Source organism: Otolemur garnettii, unplaced genomic scaffold (assembly GCF_000181295.1).
Source record: "Otolemur garnettii isolate 467f Iridium unplaced genomic scaffold, OtoGar3 scaffold00012, whole genome shotgun sequence".
NCBI classification, from domain to species: domain Eukaryota; kingdom Metazoa; phylum Chordata; class Mammalia; order Primates; family Galagidae; genus Otolemur; species Otolemur garnettii.
Window position 1 is genome coordinate 14,890,136 of NW_003852407.1, and position 2,851 is coordinate 14,892,986.

At 39.9% G+C, this 2,851-nt stretch overlaps 1 protein-coding gene across 1 annotated transcript in view; it reads right to left on the minus strand.

The window, feature by feature from the left end:
- KIAA1328 (KIAA1328 ortholog) overlaps positions 1 to 2,851 on the minus strand; it is a 292,039-nt gene that overhangs the window by 53,914 nt on the left and 235,274 nt on the right. The gene's annotated exons all lie outside the window — the stretch shown is intronic.

The following is a 2,851-nucleotide window of genomic DNA, read 5'->3' on the forward strand; positions in this document are numbered from 1 at the left end:
TTTTTTTTTTTGAGATAGAGTCTCAAGCTGTTGCCCTGGGTAGAGTGCCGAAGTGTCACAGCTCACAGCAACCTAACTTTTAGGCTTAAGCGATTCTCTTGCCTCAGCCTCCCAAGTAGTTGGGACTATAGGTGCCTGCCACAACGCCCAGCTATTTGTTCTTGTTGCAGTTGTCATTAATGTTTTAGCTGGCCCAAGCTGGGTTCGAACCCACCAGCCTGGGTTCAAACCTGCCAGCCCAGGTGTAAGTGGCCAGTGCCCTAACCACTGAGCTATGGGCAGTGCCCTTTTCAAAGTTCTTGACTCAAGTTTAGAATTTCCTAAGTAATCTCTCCCTGTTCTACACAGCTCAATAAAAGCAACCAACATAAAATCTCAAGCACTGATGAATGACAATCAATATTTTAAGCATAATTCTGAGAATATTGTACATATTTTTGCTATCACTGGGCTTTTCTTTTTTACACGTTTAGCATCAATGAACGAAGCTGGCAGAATGGTGAGGTGAACAGGAGAGAGAAAGGAGTAAGAGCATGGTAATAAAGATTAATGGTCCTGTAGTAAATGTCCTGTGTCGTACTTAATGATTAAAGGGTAACAAAACAAACAAAGGATATAAAGCAGAAGAAAAGTATATTAAAAAATTCAGACACACTGAAGACGGAAAGCAATTAAGGAAGCACTAAACCAAGCAGTGTAACTTAGGTAATTAGTGCTAGGTCACTGGCCTTACGATAAACAGGGTTTCCAAAGCCGCTGCAGCACGTCTTGCAAAGCTTATCTCTCCCAGTTGGTTGGGTGCCACAGCAAATGCCAATGCAATAACCTTGCCCTCTACTGTAATCTGCATACAACAGCTTGGCAATGGGCAGAATGGTCAAAGGGGCCACTTCAGCTCTTTCAGTGATCGGGTAGATTATAATTTTGCTAATAACTCCTTATTAGAATAAAAGAACAGAAAAATGCAAGACAGCTTTTTTCATGAGCAGAAGAGAAAAGCTCTAGGTTCCTATGAATACCTTAAAATAAGAATTCTTTTAAATGATGAAAAAGTTTCTTTTTCTACTGCAACACTACAACCTCCCTCAAAAGGGGAGGGGCAGAATGGGTAACTTAATGAAAAAAATAAAACCATGAGTGAAAACTGTTCCTGAAAACTTTGCAGAATTGTAACAGCTTTCTCTTGGTTAAATTGATTGGGATAGCAACATTATAAAATGACTATTAGGATTCATTGTGCACAACAGAAAGTGCTGAAATGTCAGCAGACTATACAGCAAAAAGTAATGGGTTCTGAACCCCTGTTAGTCAAAAATGATTTTGTTTCAAATTAGAAATTGATTTTTTTTGGACACAAGCCCGTTCCAGGCTTCCGGCTTCTATAGCTGGGCCCAGGAGAGATTAACCTCCACCACAGAAAGGGCTGGTCTGATGATACCTTTCTCAAAGTGCCTTTTTCAATCGCTGCTTTCTAATGTTGCTATGGTCTTAACCAATAACACAAGTTATTTGTCCTTTTGCTATTACACTTTATTCTTCTTATTTTGCCATTTTATCTTAGTGCTGACACACAACACAAATTCGTTGACAAGACAACAGAAGACTATGTTAAGCCTTGTGGTGTAACCACCATGCCAATTTGGACTGGTTCTTCACTCTCCAAAGTGCAATGATTAAAAATAGAAGAAGCCGAAGTAAGAGTTTCTCATCTCTGATAGACTACTAAGAGGGAAAGTTAGGAAGTCTCATATAGGAAGTCTCCTCAATTTCATTTTTGTTATTGGTGGCAATGTCTAAAAAGCAGCTTCTAAGCTGTCACAATGCAATGAAGGTCTGCATAAATTTCTGCCTATGTCAAACAAAACGTACCTTTGCTTTTGTTTCAAACTGTGGATGTTCGACCTTCTGAAATTTGGACTAATTATCATCTTTCAATTACCTGGGAGAGGATTAAATAATTTCTAGATGATTCATAATCAAAACCAAAAAGCATGACAGAGCTAGAATGGCAGGGAGGGGTATACTTGCGAGATCTGCTCATAAAGCATTGCCCAATTTTCACATAAACAAATGTGAGAATGGCCAGAGAGATTATGAAAAGTTGATCGCTTAACACCAGATGAAGAAGGTAAGTCAGAAGGAAATCAGGTTACTGATTGCAAGCAGGAAACAAAGGTATGTGGGAAAGAGGTGTGAGCAGGCGAGTGCTCACCGACCTTTTGGTCTTTGTTTCCTATATATCTTTTCCATACAATGAATCTTAAACTTGCTCCATCCTCATCTACAGTAACTCCTTCAAGGACGATTGGGTAGAATAAGCCAAAAGCCACTCCAGGAACAACTAGGAAACACAACTGAATTTATTTCATTCAACATTTCATATGGTTATTTCATTTCTTTTGAAAATCTACCATTTATATAATAGGACGTATTACTGACAGTTATAAAACCATTGTGCAATATGTACTTTAGATGTGGGAGGTTTTGTTTTTGCCACAATGTGGAGTTGTCCATGACCTCTCTTGCATACTTCCCTATGTCTCCAGTCAACTGAGGATTAACTGTAGTGGGAAGGGTTGAGTTTTCCAGAAGAGATTTATGTTCAATTGCTTGCTCTTTTTCTCACTTTGAAAATTATTTCTTCTCTATGACCATACTTGCTGTTGAATAATTCTTAAAAGTTTGCTGCTAGGCTTGGCGCCTGTGGCTCAAGTGGCTAAGGCGCCAGCCACGTACACCTAAGGTGGTGGGTTTGAATCCAGCCTGGGCCTGCCAAACAACAACGATGGCTGCAACCAAAAAAAATAGCCAGGCGTTGTGGCAGGCGCCTGTGGTCCCAGCTACTTGGGAG